Source organism: Kryptolebias marmoratus, linkage group LG17 (assembly GCF_001649575.2).
Source record: "Kryptolebias marmoratus isolate JLee-2015 linkage group LG17, ASM164957v2, whole genome shotgun sequence".
Taxonomy (NCBI): Eukaryota; Metazoa; Chordata; class Actinopteri; order Cyprinodontiformes; family Rivulidae; genus Kryptolebias; species Kryptolebias marmoratus.
In genome coordinates, this window is record NC_051446.1 from 7,024,437 (window position 1) to 7,041,031 (window position 16,595).

At 38.0% G+C, this 16,595-nt stretch overlaps 2 protein-coding genes across 4 annotated transcripts in view; one reads left to right on the top strand and one right to left on the bottom strand.

The window, feature by feature from the left end:
• Window positions 1-3,188, bottom strand: part of fasn (fatty acid synthase) — a 46,424-nt gene extending 43,236 nt beyond the window's left edge. Inside the window, exon 1 of the mRNA XM_017437049.3 lies at window positions 2,919-3,188. The gene's annotated coding sequence lies outside the window, so the exon portion shown is untranslated. The remainder of the gene's footprint in view (window positions 1-2,918) is intronic.
• Window positions 3,189-12,534: 9,346 nt separating this feature from the next.
• tmem94 (transmembrane protein 94) overlaps window positions 12,535-16,595 on the top strand; it is a 40,736-nt gene continuing 36,675 nt past the window's right edge. For all 3 annotated transcript variants that reach the window (XR_005234276.1, XM_017437046.3, XM_017437047.3), the window contains exon 1: window positions 12,535-12,672. The gene's annotated coding sequence lies outside the window, so the exon portion shown is untranslated. The remainder of the gene's footprint in view (window positions 12,673-16,595) is intronic.

Sequence of the window (16,595 nt, forward strand, 5' to 3'; positions counted from 1 at the left end):
GCTCTTAAAGGGATTTGGGTCACCACCTTCTGACTGTACCTGAAACAGGTCACACACTAACAAATGACTGAGCATAAAGAGACTAACTGCTACACACATGGCACAGTTCCTGCACGCACGGTCAAACCGGCATTGTGCTCCACTAAACACTTTGCTTTCTGTTCAGCCTCAGCATGCTGCATGCCACAACTTGCTACCAACTAAAAAGAGGCTTAAACAGGACAACAATCAGGACAAATGCTAAACCTAAGAACAGCTATATATTCCACTTCTAGCAGAAAAAGAAAAAAAAAAGTTGTGTAGTTTGAAAATCTAGTTCAGTTCTACATTCCTTAGATTAACAAAACTCATACAGTAAAGTGGTTTCCTGGAACGTGGGTGAATGGATTTGGAGTCAATCCCGGATGTCTGTCGGCAAGTCGCGGGCCTCACCGACAGGTCCAACACGCTGACATGAACAACCATCCATGGTCACATTTACTGCTAACATTAACACCATCATGCAGCCCAAAATAACTAATATTTGACGATTCTCAAACTACTGTACAAACTGCTGGTGTAGATTCTCAGTCACACAGGACATGACTGAGTCCAAAAAAGGTAAAAAAAAAAAAAAAAAAAACAACAACAGGACTTCTATTATGTAGAAGAAGACGTTTAACTTCTCACCCGAGGAGCTTTATCAATTTAAAAGGCAGAGAGGGTGGAGTTCAAGCTATAAGGCTGTAGATTCACAAGCAGATTATGCCCACTCTCCTAACAATAGAAGCTCGTTAGGACCTTTGTTAGCCTGACTCACTGATGAGCCGCTCTGGTCACACGAATGCAGGTCTTGATTGGAGTGAAACTGACTGGGTATCAGGCCTAATGCTCCATTGTAGGTTTTTGAAAGCTGAAATCTGAGTCTTCCTCCTCTGTTTAAAGTTGGTTTCCCTCTTTTGACATAAATGGCTTCCTTTACCCCCCTCTCAAACCATCTGTCTTCTCGGTCCAAAATGTGAACATTTTGGTCCTCTGCCTATCTTTACTTCTAAGAGATTCAGCCTCTCTAAAATGCTCTTTTTAATTCCAGTCCTCTTGATGTGTTGCCAGTATCCTAAATACTTGTGCCACTTACATTTACAGCCTTTTGTTGCCCTGTCCAAACTTTTATGAAATGTGTTGCTGCCATAAGAAACAGTTACCTTTTTTTTTTTTCAAAAATGGTAGAATTTCTAAATATTTCATATGTGCACTATGTTCCATTATGAATAAATATATGGGTTTATGAGATTTTTGAATCATTGCATTCTGTTTACATTTACATTTTACACAAGGTCACAATTCTTTTGAAACTGGCAATGTTAAAAAGATCCTACTAATTGAAAAAGATGAAAAATATTTCTGGCGATCCTGCACCCTCATGATGCAGTCCATAACTGCACAAACTCTACACTGCAGACCAGCTCCATAAGGTAACCAGTTTACATCAAATGATGAAGAAGACAAACCCTGATCAATACGGCCAGCCTTAAATTCATTTAGTTTATTAAAACATCATCCATTAAACTAATTTAAAAAAGAAGAGCTGATTGATGATGTGTATTCAACTGTGTTGGGGCCCATTAGATACAAAACAAGATCCAGATATCTCCCATTTAACTTAGGTAAACTGATGCCAATAAAGTCAGATATAAAGGAAATAATGTGTCATTTATAAATAACACTGACCCTGGAAGGCAAAGGTAAACAGTAATGTTTTTGCTCATGTCTGTGCAAGCATTTGTCCGTTACTAAAATACCTCATGAACCAGAGGACGAATTCTAACGAAACTTGCACAAAGTAATTAATGGATGCGCCTCTACAACTGATTTACTTTTGGAGCCTACCCAATTCAAGATGCCTGCCACAGCCAAGTGACCTTTAAAAAAATGGCTACAATTCAGTCAAGTTTACAGATACTCAGCTAAAAATTGCTGTTATGGTCGGTATGACCTATCCCCAACACATATTCTGAGTGCTAGCAGATTCCACAGTATCTTTAAGACTTTGTCAGTAAGTCTTTGGTATCAAGTCTGTCCATTTGTTAGCAAAATATCTCATGAACCATTAAAAAGATTTTAATAAAATTTTCAGAAAACACTTATTGGATGTACATTTACAACTGATTCACTTTTAAAGACAACCTGATTAAAGATGGCCACCACAGCCAACTGACCTTAGAAAATACAAAAATAGCTATAATTCAGTCAACCTTACAGATATCATCCTAAAATGTGAAGTGGTAGTAGCCAAGACTGATTCACAACACATACTCTGAGGGCGACTCATTAAAACCTTTGCATTAAATGCTGGAGTTAATCCTGTTTGTCTGTTAGCAAAATATCTCATAAACCACTGGTCAGATTTTAATGAAACTTTCAGAAAGTAACCACTGGATGTATGTCTACAACTGATTAACTTATGGAGTCAACTCATTTCAAGATGGCCACCACAGCTAATCAATATTCCCATCACAGAACCGGCTATGACTCAGCCAAACTTAGATATTAAAGGTTAAAACTGGATTATGGTTGTAGATGAGAGTTATTCACAACACATACTTTGAGCGACCTTAGTCTGAAATGCATTCCTTCAAGGAATGCTAGGCCTTTAATTGATGATATTTTGTGTTTAACATAAAAAAACAATTTTTTGTCAGTTCAGAAATGGACTATCAACAGCGCCAGAACCCTTCTCTCAATATTGCTGCACTAATGAACAACAGGATTTTGCAACAGATAATAACTGTAGGCTATTACTGTTAGTTTAATATTATTATAACTCTACTTTCTACAGCTTAGACTGAAAACCATCATAAACAAATCGACCACAGCACAGCCTAATTCTTCCCCGACATTAATCCTTTTGGACTGACGAACATTAGAGCCGAACTTACCTGTGATGTTCTTTCTGATGTGTACTTCAGGAACCTCCTCAGTTCTTTCAGGTGTGTTTTCTTTTTTACCGGCTGCTGGTTTCTCTCTGCCCTTCTTTCAAAAAAAAAAATTTTTTCCGGATGAATTTAAATATCTCGTGTTGTGCCTGGCCACGCCACATGGGCTGACAGCCGCTTCACAGCACCGTCCAATGAGAGGAGAGGCAGGGCTTTTGGATCCAGCCACTGATGGAGTAATTCGTTAGACGCCCCGGAGACACAAGGACAGGGGGAAAAAAAAGAAAAAAACAATGTGAAGACCAGGTTACCCGAGTTCAAACCCATCCTTCTCGCCCTTCCTGGGTCCAAGAGTTTCTGACCGTCTTAACAATGATGAACATCTTTATGCCCGTCACGTCTGACGACAAATTAAGTAAAAGTTAAGTTTTAAGTTCCTAATACGACACACGTTATCGTAAAAACAAAACAAAACATATATATATATATATATATATATATATATATATATATATATATATATGTTTATATATATATATATATATATATATATATAAATTATGTATGATTTTCCTTTCTAGACCAGGTTTTGTCGCACGTTGACGTCAGCAGTAAAGCAGTCTAATTGACATGTACACTAAGCAATCACAGAGCAGAAGTGTCAGACTTCAGCCAATCCCGATACAGGGGTGTGTCGTATCCGGAGATAAGGCGATTAGAAGGCGGGGCGCAAAGATGACGTAACCCAAAGAGCTCGTGTGACATTCCTGGGTTACTATAGTTCAGTATCGTAGGGTTTTGTCTGAAGGTTTTTCCCGCAGCTATTGAGGCAATACAGAGATAAAAAAGTACAGTGAACCCTGATCAAATCAATAGTACTACAGACAGATGTGTGCCGTCAGCTGAAATTATATGGGACAAGTTATTTCAATATCAGCTTTGCAGTTCAAAAAGAAAGGCAAGCTTCATAAAAATTAATTTGTCTGTCTCAATAAAACTCAAATATTGATTCATTTCACTTTGATGCAAAAGGAACGTGTGTTGAGAAATTTCATTTTCTGCTACTGTCACACTGCTATTTTGTCATGTACAGTAGGTAGGCAGAATTTTCTTTTTACAGTGGTTCAAAACACAAAGAAATAAAGTATGTGATATAAAAGTGAAGTCTTGTGAAAGTATGACCTACATGCAACTTTCATGATGTGCTCCTGTAACATACAATGCCTTAAAAAGGCCCTGTACTTTATTTGAGCATCACACGATCAAACTTCAAACTATTTAATTGGGATTTTATGTGATGGAGCAACACAAAGTAGTGCCTAATTGTGAAGTGGAAGGAAAATGATTCATGGTTTTTTATTTATTTTGCAAATAATAATCTGAAAAGTGTGGCATTCATTTGTATTCAGTTTTCTTTCAGGATTGGCCTGTATTTACTTCCATCCATCTTCCCATCTACTTTGACTAGCTTATTTCTCCCTGCTGAAGAACAGTATCCCCACTGCATGATGCTGCCACCACCATGTTTCACAGTGGGGATGGTGTGTTCAGGGTCATGTGTAGCGATTTAGTTTCCTGCCACACGTAGCATTTTGTATTTAGGCGAAAAGGTTCAATTTTGGATGGCTCTGAGCAGATCAGCTTCTTCCACATGTTTGCTGTGTCCCTACATGGCTTGTAGGAAACTACAAACAGGACTTCTTATGAGTTTCTTTCAATTATGGCTTTCTTCTTGCCACTCTTCCATAAAAACATAGTAGTCTGGTCATCTAAGCTGTGGATCACTGCAGCTCCTTCAGAATTATCATGGACCTTCTTAGCTGCTTCTCAGAATAATGCTCTCCTTGTCAGTTAAGGTGGACGGCCATGTCTTGTTAGGTTTGCAGTTGTGTCATACACCTTCCATTTTAAATTAAAGGATTAAACAGAGCTCTTTGAGTTGTTTTTAAAGCTTCAGACATTGTTTTATAACCTAACCCTGCTTTAAACTTCTCAACAGCCTGATCCCTGACTTGTCTGGTGTGTTCCTTGGTCTTCATGATGCTGTTGATCACTGATATTCTGTAACAAACCTCTAAAGCTCAAAGAGCAGCTGGATTTATACTGAGATTAAATTACACACAGGCAGACTCCAGTTACTCATTAGGTGACCTCTGAAGGCAGCTGGTTACTCTGGATTTTAATTTCTTTATGGCTCCATTCCTTTTCAGATTTTTATTTGTAAAACAAAGTTTCATTTTCTTTCCACTTTGCAATTTTGCCCTACTTTGAGATTGTTTATCACATAAAATCCCAGTAAAACACTTTGAAGTTTGTGGTTGTAACGTGACAAAATGTGAAAACGTTCACCAGCATCTTCTTGTCTCAACTCTTTAGTTATTGTGGAAGGAATAATTAGTAAAAAAAAAAAAAGTCTTATTGCGGCGTATATGTGACATTTCAAATGTGCTAAGTTCATTTGACAGAACTGTCTGAGAAAAAAAATGAAGTAAAACCTTTTTTTAGATAGAATAATTTTGCACTGAATGGACTTTGAAAAAGAAATAGGATTAAATTTTAATTGCAATGACAAAGAACTAAGATAACCATGGGCAGAACATATTATAATAGACAACTAAAAATTAGGATGGAACATTAAAAGAATAATTATCAATACAAATAACAGGCATTAATAAAGCTTGTTAACACTGTACATGCTACAGGGAGATTTCTATTCTACCAGTGTCCTAAAATCTCCTTTTCTCTGCATCGGAAAGTCATTTTGAGCATCCAGTGTTACGTGCATTCAGCCACATTGAAACGATGTCTGTCTTCAGATAAAGAGTAAAAGCTTTTATACAATCACCATTTTTTATCAAAAGCATTTATCAAACGAGGGTGCCAGCCTGCGTCAGAGCTGGAGATTATAATCAGTGGTAAGGACAGTTTGGCCTGGCATCAGAATGCCGTCAGACAGGTGATCTGTAGGATCATCTTTCTGCTGCATATAGTCAAATCTTATTTTCCTAAAGAGCAGAAACAGAAAGAAACCGGTGCCATGCTGGGAAAATGAGTACAAACAAGCAGCCAAGAACAGAAAGAAATGTTTTAAGTTGGTTAAAAGATCCCATAACTTTTATAAACTGACCAAGTAGAATCAGTAAGGAGAACTATAAGACAAGAAAAGAGAACACACTAGAGGATCCTTTGTAGAAGTATTAGCAGTACCTCTCAATTCTGAGTGGTCTCTCACTCCCTGACTGCCAAGATAATGAGAACCAATCCTTCACTTCCAGTTTTGAAGAGAAGATTTTGAGCTAAAATATAACTGAGTCTGTGGAAGCTTGGGTGTGCACTCTCTGCACTCTGGGGGGATTTGAGAAAAAACCGTAAGCCCTACAGCAGTGAGAGACACTCTCTGTGTGAAAGAAGACACAAAAAAAAGCCTATTTTTTCCATGTATAATTTGTATATGTACCAAAAAGAGCTGTGGGAGTAAGAAGAATTTGCTTGTAAAAGTTTGGAAATTTTTTGATAATTCAAAAGTTAGAGCGTGACATCAAGTTGAATGCTCTGTGGAAAAATCTGTAAATATTGTAAAACATAAACTAAGATTGTGAAAAAAACGTAAAAGATATCCAAAAAAGCACGTTCAGACCTGTAAAATCCACCTTTCTATGACCTCTTTAAACTTTGAATGAGGTATCTACTATCAAGTCTGTCTGAGCTACAGAGCTCCAAATAGGGCTGGATTTTCTCATGTGTGTCAACAAAATTCCACTGATCTCCAGTTTTTTTTTTTTAGCATTGTTTTTGTGAATCTGGTTACATTGTCTGTCGTAACATTACCAGAAGTCATGGCATACTATTTGCTGCTGAGCTGCATGTTTTTTGTGTAAAATTTGGTGCTTTTATGCAGCCCGAATGAGAGAAGATAGGAGGGAGTGAAATTGCCTTGTGTTGAGTTTAATGATGAGATACCAGAGTAGATTTAAGAGAGGAAGAGAAACAATGAATGCATTTCTGAAAGTCTGGGTCAACAAAAAAGCTGCAGTTTTCTTTCATATGGGGCTATACAGATGAAAATACAATCAGATCCATCAGACGGTTAAGAAGTTTGCGAATGACACTCCTTAAGGAAGTGTCATAGGTCCAACATTTGTCTCAATTTGGATAAATAATTTATTTCAAAGTATACCTGCAGGCATTGGAAAAGGGATTTTGCTGCTGATGATGAACAGAGAAGTGACTGTAGAGAAAATAGTCGAGCAGCTTCAAGAGGGAATAAGCAAAGTAGAGAAAAGAGGGATAGTGTGGGGATTTAGATTCTGAGTGGGGGAAAAAAAACTGATGTCAAGTTCTTAATAAATAAGAAAGTATGTGCTCTTCAAATTGAGTCAGAAGAAATGCTTTTGCGATTTCATATAAACAACTGATGGTTAATTATTGCACAGCAAAAGGAGAGACATTTAACAAAGAACATTTGGAAGGTTTGTTGGGAAAGAGATAGAGACAAAAACAGAGTTTTGAGAGGATAAGGGTGACTAGGGCAAGCCAGTTAAAAGCTTATAATAAGATATTTTATTCAGCTGGTCTCTGAGACCAGTTTGGTCATGATGGTGGTGGGTGTTCATATAGACTTAGAAATTAATAATCCATCCACCCATTCATTTCTTTTATCTGCTTTTCAATGTAGGTCATGCAGCTGGTGCCTATCTCCAAAGTTTTTAGGCAAGAGGCTGGGTACACACTGGACAGGTCAGCAGTTTATCACAGAATATTAGAAAGAGAAACATTACATGTGAAGCAAATGAACAAAACAGTAGCTCGCTTATAAGTGAAGTAACTGGAAAAGAAAGAGGAAAAGAAGCAACAACGACAAAAAAGTAAGTAAAATGTGGATTTGGAGTAAGGAGTAGCAGTACAGGATATTATATATTGACAGAAATTTGGTCATACAAGGTCAAATAGTACTCTTAAAATAAAATATCTAAGGATTCAACAGGTAGTTGTGAACATGGTGGACAGGAGGAAACAGTGTTTAAAATATGAACGTGAAACATAAATATGTATATATATATTTCCAAAGAAGAAACATTTAAAAGGGTTAAAAAAACAGCAGTGGATGTATATAGTGTTTAATCATTCTTGCAGACTAACTACCATTACAAACAATTTTAAAGTTTCATTTTTTACCAGTAGGGAGCACTAACACTCTTCTTTTTGTCAATAAGAAAATGTATGCTGCTATAGCTCGGGTGAAAACTTTAACTCTCAGAGGGGAAACTACCTGCACTCAAGTAAATTTGTTTTTCAAGATAACGTGAAATTACGCCTTTTTGTCTTTGTATTTGAACTGGATGTGCTGCAGGCTCAGACCCAGAGAATCTGTTGGTTGTGGAGCAGTTCGACCATCTCCAGTTTCAGCAGTGCAGGTGAAACTGGATGAGACGCCCTGAAGAAAAAGAATAACACAACAGATGCTTGTGTACTGCACTGGTCTCCAGGGACACTGTGCCACACATCCTGCAAAGGTCATCTTAACAGTCAGCTGGGAACAGAGTGAGACTAATTATTGCCTACTGTCAAAAGCGAAAGGGCACTAATGTTTTTATGTGTGCGTGTGTGTTGGTTTATGTGTCTGTCAGCAAAATATCTGATGAACCAATGGATGGATTTTAATGAAACATCTCAGAAAGTAATAATTGGATGTACATCAGTAAGTGATTAACGTTTGGAGTCAACCCAATTCAAGATGGCCTCCACAGCTAAGATTTTCTTACCCAAAACAAAAATGATCGTACCTCAGATACTGAGCTAACATTTTGCCATTAACTATTTGAAGTCAACTGTCTGTTTGTTAGCAAAACATTTTATGAACCACTAAACTGATTTTATTTTCAGAAAGCAGTACTTAGATACCTTTATTCAGCATTCTCTGCTGATCAAAATCAGCCAATGGTTACACCTGCCACTGGTTCTGCTGTCCCTGAGAGATCGAACTCCCCTTCCACCTACTAAAACTCTTTAGGCCACCTGTCAAATTTAAGGCCCGTGGGCCTGATAAGGCCCTTGTTAACATTTTATCTGGCCCTCACAATAATACTTTAAATGTACTGTTTTAGATCTGGTTAGGTTTGTCAACTGTGCAGGAAAATATGGAATCATTTTGTATTTGAAACTAAAAAGATGCATTCATTTGCTGCTTCTGCTGCATAATTGAATTCACAGTCTCCTACCATGTAGGAAAGGCCCCGCTGGATAATGAGCAGGTTTCTGATCACAGGTCCAAACTGAGCCTGTTGATCCATGAAGGTTTGAACCATTTTCCACATCCAGGAGAGTTAGCAGAGTTGAACCCAGAGTTCATATTTCCATATGCAGCCTCAGCAGGTTGGCTTTGGGTCAGATCTTGGCTCATGACACCATCAGAGGAAAGGTTGCCTCTGTTTCATCTCCAGATGAGGTGTGTTGGGGGATATATCAGGAGGGCAAAATTCCACCTCTTTGAACAGTAATCATTGGATGTATCTCTACATTTGATTAATTTTTGGAGCCAACCCAATTCAAGATAGCCACCACAGCTAAGTGACCTAAGGAAACACTAAAATGGCTATAATTCAGTCAGTTTTATAGATGTTGAGCTAAGTTTTGGTGTAGTAGTAGCTGAGTTACATCACATACTCCAAGTGCAACTCAATGTGTGTGATCTTGCCTTAAAACTTTAGCATTTCCTGTTGTAGTCAACCTTGTTTGTGTGTTAACAGAATGTCTTATAAACCAGAATTTTATGTGGTAGCAGCCGAGAGTCATCATCAACACATAATCTGAGCCCTAATAGATTTCGAGAAATCTTGACAACCCCAACATTTCCTGAACATTTCATCCACATCTGTTCATTAGTTTTTACCTGATCTTTGCTAATAGACAGACAGACAAACCAACGGACACAACCGGAAACCCAAAACTTCCTTAGTGGAGGAAACAAAAGGAGGGTTACTTGTGACCTTGACCTTTGACCCCATTACCTCGAAATCAACAGGCATCATCTTTGACCCACGAGGTGTCCCGCTGTGGAGTTTAACATTCCTGTTATACAGTCGTGAAATTTTCAGGAAACGTCAAACAAAAGCTTCTAGTACTCGTTGAAATCTCTTTCAGCATACTTCCCTTTTTTGTCTTCCTATGATACTTTTAGTTAGCTTTAGCTGTATTTAGCTAGCACTTTTAACTACTGTTCTGCTACTTTTAGCCACTATTTGGCTACTTTTGACGTTTAGCTAGCTTTTACTACTACCTTTTGCGGGGTTAGCTAGTGGTTTGCTACTTTTAGCTTTTAGCTAGTGTTTCTTTTATCTGCTGCTTCTATTAGCTTGACTACCTCAGTTTCAGCTTCATCAGCAGATTTCAATAAAGTCATTCAGCGCTCACACTGTATCTAGTCTGAGTTCCTGCTCATGTTAGGCTGGAGGGAAAAGACCTTATTGATATTGTAGCGAAACAAGCATCAAGAAATAAGACTGCTGACGTTCAGATTCCATTAGGCAAAGCAGAAGCAAGTCGTTCATCAGGATTTGTGCAGATACAACTTGGCAGCAGCACTGGGATATTAGTGAAATTGGAAGACATCCAAAGTCAAGTTGATACCAAAAGAAAAGTAAACAGGAGAAGAAGAGAATGTTCCATCGTCACTAAATTAAGATTCTGACATGCAGGTCTTAACTACACATTGCATCATACAACGGGGCATCCAACTGGAACATGGGATCACTGCAGTAACCAAAAACTGTAGATGGTTAGCAGCTTTAAATGCCTTCTTGAAATCTAAAAAGACACGCTATATATTTATATTTCACCCAATTTAAAACCAGGAGTAATTTCTACAGATAAAACAAACATCCTTATTACCAAACCTGTGCGGTCTAACATGCATTAGTTCCAACTTTATTAAATTCCCAAGAAAACTGTAGACAGAATCTAGTTTTTTTTAAATTATATTATTACAACCTTTTGGTGCTTTCCTGTTTATTTACTTTCCATTAAGTTTTTTCTTTCTTTAATCTAACTACTTCTGCATACTTTGTGCTATTTTTGTTCTTTACAAACCAAAACATTCAGTTGCTTCAGGAGGTGACTGCTATGATGTTTGTTTTTTGTAACTTTTAAACTTTATAAAATGTTTAACTTTTTTTACAATTATTTTCCCCATAGAGATACATTCAGATCTCTTCAGTTTTTTCAAACTCATTTTTTTCTATTTAAAATCTGCTTCAGCATACTTGCTTTACTTTTGTCTTCCTATGCTACTTCTAGGTTTTATCTACCACTCTACTACTTTTATCTTTAATTATTGTAACTGTAACTAGTATGTACTTATTGATGGATGGACTGGAAATCCAAATGAGGCTATATAATCAAGTCTTACATATTGCCAGTTCAAATTTGATAACAATAGCACAAAAAGTCTACCCTGGACAGGTTTTTATGAGTGTATGTCCATTTGGAATCTCTAAATGGATCCCAACATCATAAGGCTGTAACTCCTAAATGCTTTAACATCCAGTCATTGATGAGGACTCTAATGAGAGGCGATACCCAGAGGAATCCAGCTGTTTCCACAGTCACTGTCAGCATGATTGAAATACAGTAGATGATGCAGGGGCGTCACTAGGTTTTAAGGACAAGGGGGGCTTAGCCCCAAGGAGATTCACAGGATGTAAGCAAACATAGTGGGCGAGAACAAAATTTCTCAAACAGCTAACAAAACCTGAGTTGCTTTTCCACATTTTTGGACACATTTAACAGATACCTTACTGTGTAAACGTTTGAAGCAACCAGTTATATTTTTATTCAGAACACCAACAAACAGGAAATATGTTTAGTTTTAACAAGAAAAATGAACATTTTTTTTAATTTTGTGAATTGAATATTACTATACTGTATTAAATGCCAGCTAATGTACACTATAATGCTTGGTGCTGGTGTATACCCAATTAAGAAGTCTAACTGTGACTTTATATATTATATAAAATCTCTCAGTTATTCCACAACACTGATTTAGATTAACTGTCACAAGAATGCTTCTGTAGAAAATATGAACAAGTGGAATGGATTTGATAACGACGCACCAAAGAGGATCTCTACCTTTCACTGTAAAGAAAAAGACAGATTTATGATCATATATTTGAGTTAATAATGAAATAATATTTGGTTATTTATTTAAACTCATATTCTGGCCACATTATATTGAATTTTTGTAAAAAAAAAAAAAGAAATTTGTACACCAAAATTATTTAGGGGGTCTTGAAAACATTTTAGGGGGGCTGAAGCCCCCCTAAAACAGGCCTAGTGACGCCACTGAGATGATGCATTAACACAATGAACCGCTCATTTCCCTACTGTAAACAAATAAAAGAGTCAGAACAAGCTCTATCTATGGAACAACACACAGAACTTGTTTACAGTAGTCACAGAAGTCAGAAACCAGGGGGAAACCGATTTTATAGGATGGGCCTGATAAAATCTAGTTGACCTTTCACTTTTTTGTTTTCCGGCCTTATTTTGTGTTCCAGTAGGGGGCAGTAAAGCATCGCTCGGACACCCAGGAGTGTGCGCTGCCGCGACAAACCGAAGAAGAAGAAGAAGCAGCAGCAACAGAGGAAGAAGAAGAGCGCTCTCCGATATGGCTGCTTTTACTCTGAAGGAGAAAAGTGCATTACTATTTAAGAGAAAAATATAATTACAGGGGATATAGTCAGTGACTCAAAAGTATCACAAGGTGAGTCTTTACACACGGTTACTGAACACCGATAGTAAGTGTTATAGTGTTAATTTAGACGACGTGTAGATGGGTGAAGCCTACTGTGTTTTTTGTTGTTAGCGTCTGCTGTTTGGGAAAGGCTCGTCTTGTATTCACGCTACAAGAGACAGAAACGCTATCGGTTTATTTTAGATCCTAGTTTTAGGCTTGTTGTTGATACTGTAGACACGAAGCACCTGGAACCAACAGGCATTTAGAGCTGTATTATTGTCCATTGAATTGCTGGAAAGCTTGTTTCTGCGTTGTTATTGACCTTAGAGGTGCTTCTTATATTTCCCACAGCCTTTAATGTAGTGACTGTGCTCTGAGCATTAGGTACTGACATGTTTTTTATTGTAAAACGTTCTAAAGCTCGCATGTTGGACTGTATTTGGGTTTCTTTCTGTCATCCAGAAGATACAAGATGTTCAAACTAAAGTTAAACTGTTAAATGATTTGTGAGGTTACATATTTACACCGAAGTGTCAACATAAAGTCACCATGAAACTACTGTTTTCAGATGAATACACACGATAGATTATATGAACTGAATATGTGAACAGAAAAATCGTCTGTATTATTTTTTCTGATTCACCTGATTCTGTTATGGTAACAGTCGAGGTTGACTGTAACCATATATGTGATGAGATCTTTACTGTCTTTGGCTTACAGATGGATCTTTTGGTCTTGTTCTGTTCATCTGGCTTATATGCACAAATCAAATGTGCCAGGGGGTATTTAAAAACCTTGCCAAGACAGCCTTGGTGGTGGTGCTGTAGAGGTGCCTGAAACTCAAGCAAGACTACTTATGTGTCCGTTGTTGATTTTTTAATAGAAGGTAAAATCGTTCCAAAGAGAAACTGACAAGTTTAAAGCCTTTAATTAATCATTGCACTTGTTAAATGATCATTTTCTGCACTCTATGATCTCAGATTAAAGTCAAAATCTTTATTTTGTTAAATTAATGTTCACATTGTTCTGATTTGTGGTTGTAGAGGAGCCTCACTCTTTCATAGCTAAAGACTGGTTGATCAGTTTGAAGTTCCTGTCTGAGTAACAGAGCTGAATTCTGTCAATCCACAACAAATTAACCTACCTAAGCTAAGAAGTGGTTTGTTTTGCTAACGTGCAGCTGCAAATCTTGGCCAAAATGTAACTTTTTAAAAACATTTTGTTGTTACTCTTATGTGTTTTTTTTATCCCTGTTTATTGTTGCAGTTCTGTGCGGCACACACAACACACATACAATAAATATGAATAGCAGTTTACAAGCCTAAAATGTTCTTGACTCTAGTTTGAATCCATTGCAGTGGAGGTGGTTGAATCTTTGAGTCGAACATGTGTTTTTTTTTGTTGTTAGCTTTAGGGGTCTCCACAGTGGATCATCTGCCTCTGTCTCACCCTTTCCCAAAATCCTCCTTTGTCCAACCGACCCTCTGCAGATCCTCCTTTGCTACATTCACAAACCTTTTCTGTGCTCTTCCTGTTTCCCTCCTCCCATGCAGCTTCATATTCAACATCCTTTGTCCAGTGTCTCCACAGTCTCTCCTCTGCACTTGTCCAATCAGTCTCAGCTTCTCTAATTTTGTCTCCAAAGCTGAGCTGACCCTCTGATTTCTTATCCTGTATATTTGGTCACTCCCAATGAAAATCTTAACATCTTCATCTCTGCTACCTCCAGCTCTGCTTTCTGTCTTTTTTGTTAGTGCCACCATCTCCGAACCAAACATCATTGCAGGTCTTACTGCAATCTTGTGACTTTTCCTTTCACTCTTGCAGCTGTCATTTGTCACAAATCACCCCTGACACTCGTCTTTGTCTACTCCACCCTGCCTGTTCTCTCTCTTTACCTCTCTTGTGTCCTGCCTGATGCATCAGGTGGTTGACCCCAGTTATTTAAACTCCTCCACCTTCATTACCTCTACTCCTTGCAGCTTCTCCCTTCTTCTGGTCTTCCTCTGGTTGGTTGAATCAGTAGCAGCTGTGAAGGAGTGGTGTTATATTATGTTTTATAGTCGTCTGCCTGACTTTTTCATTTTTATTTTGTGTCATATCATTGTTTCTTTAGGAAAAAAGTCAGGTCATGACATGACTCTTTTTCACACAACACTCAAACATGACAGAAAACAGCCCCTTTTCACGATATGTTTCCACAATCAGCCCCTTCTTTTAGCTGCCTTTGTTTTGTTATTTAAAATTTTTTTTTTTTTTCCCTGCCAGTGAAAGGCGAAGGAAAATGAATATATTTTTGCCTGTGTCTGTCTGAGTTTACATTTTTGTTTGTTATCAAAACATTTCATGAACAACTGGGCTAATTTCAATGAAATTTGTGGGGTTCAAGATGACTGCCACAGCCAAAAATTAACTATATTGCCAAAAGTATTTGCTCGCCTCCCTTCACACACATATGAATCTGAGGGACATCCAATTCTTAATCCACAGTGTTTAATATGATGTTGACCCACTCTTTGCAGCTCTAACAGCTTCAACTCCCCTGGGAAGGCTTTCAGCAGGTTTAGGATTTATGGGAATTTTTGACCATTCTTCCAGAAGCTCATCTGTGATTTCAGACACTGATGTTGGACAGGCCTGGCTCACAGTCTCTGCTCTAATTCATCCCAAAGGTGTTTTATCAGGTTGAGGTCAGGACTCTGTGCAGTCCAGTCAAGTTCTTCCACACCAAACTCGCTAATCCACCTTGCTTTGTGCCCTGATACTCAGTCATGTTGGAACAGGAAGTGGCCATCCCAAACATGTTCCCACAAAGTTGGGAACACGAAATTGTACAAATGCCTTGGTATGCTGAAGCAGTCAGAGTTTCTTTCACTGGAACTAAGCAGCCGAGCCCAATTCCTGGAAAACAGCCGTACACCATGATCCTCCCTCCAGCAAACTTTACACTTGGCACAGTGCAGTCAGACAAGAACCGTTCTCCTGGCCACCATCAAACCCAGACTCGTCCATCAGATTGCCAGACAGAGAAGCGTGATTTGTCCCTCCACATATTTGTTGAAGTAGTCTGCATGCCTAGGTGCTTGATTTTATACACCTTTGGCAATATAGTGTATATAAATGGCTATAAATCAGTTAATTGACTGAAAATTTGGTGTGGTCTTAGCTGAGTCTTCCCCAACATATATTTTGAGAGCAAACAGATTGCACAAGATTTTTGTTTAAAATTTTACCATTTACTGTTTGGAATTAACTCTGTCTATCTGTTAGCAAAAACCAACCAAACAAAAAAATCCTCATGAACTACTGAATGGGTTTTAATGAAACTTTTGTTGTGAAATGTTGGATTTACCTCTATAACTGATTAATTTTTGAGAACAAACACAATTGAAGATGGCCTCCACCGCCAACTGACCTTTGGAAAAACATCAAAATGGCTATAATTCCGTCAGTTTTACAGATATTGGGCTAAAATTTGATGTGGTTGTAGCTGAGAGTCATTCACAACACATACTCTGAGGATGACATCATGTGATGTCACATGAGATTGTGCGTAACGTTATTTTCTAGGTTTGAAAATAGCCAAACCTTCTACAACTCCATTTTTCCCCAACATCACAGTTTAAAACTCTGGCATGAAATGTGGCAGGTGATAAGCAGTCCTTCAAGGCATACGAGGCCTTTAATTGTATTTTATTTGACATCTGTTACTTGTGTTAACTCCAGTACATCTGAGTCAGCAGTTGAAAGAGTTTTGAATCTCAGACTTACCCCTCTTAACCCCAGTCTGCTGGGTTTTTTTTCTCCTTTGTTGGCCTGAACATCGTCAGTGGAGACTGCTGACTCTGGAGTTCAGCTGGGTTTTTTTGGCCTCACAAAGCTGTTTATGTGAGTGGCTCTGGTGTCAGTAAGTTCTGGGTCTGCTTTTCAATGGAGTGTGCCCCCCCCCC